This window comes from Hippichthys cyanospilos, chromosome 6 (assembly GCF_059441005.1).
Source record: "Hippichthys cyanospilos isolate Australia breed blue-spotted pipefish chromosome 6, RoL_Hcya_1.0, whole genome shotgun sequence".
Classification (NCBI taxonomy): Eukaryota; Metazoa; Chordata; class Actinopteri; order Syngnathiformes; family Syngnathidae; genus Hippichthys; species Hippichthys cyanospilos.
The window spans coordinates 25802226-25802566 of NC_142374.1; positions in this window are offsets into that span (position 1 = coordinate 25802226).

The following is a 341-nucleotide window of genomic DNA, read 5'->3' on the forward strand; positions in this document are numbered from 1 at the left end:
ACATTTGAACGTCATACGGAAATGAAAAAAAAAAGGCCGTCGAGTTCTCCGAAAAGGACCACTTTCACAGACGGACGAAATATCGCGTACGCATATACCATACGAAAGAGCGGATTCCATTCTTTATCTAAAAGCAATGGCTTTAGTAGCAATCGGATTCATTTATGTACCGCGGTACTTACTACAGGTTATCAATCGATGACGTCAGTATTTTGAAACCTGAAGTCATTGATTACGATCCAAAGCCGGCTCACAAACGACCAGGCCGAGAGAAAGGGAGGACTCGAGAAGGCCGACTAAGCCGCGACTACTTTGACGTGACTTCGTGTCCCAAAGCGAGC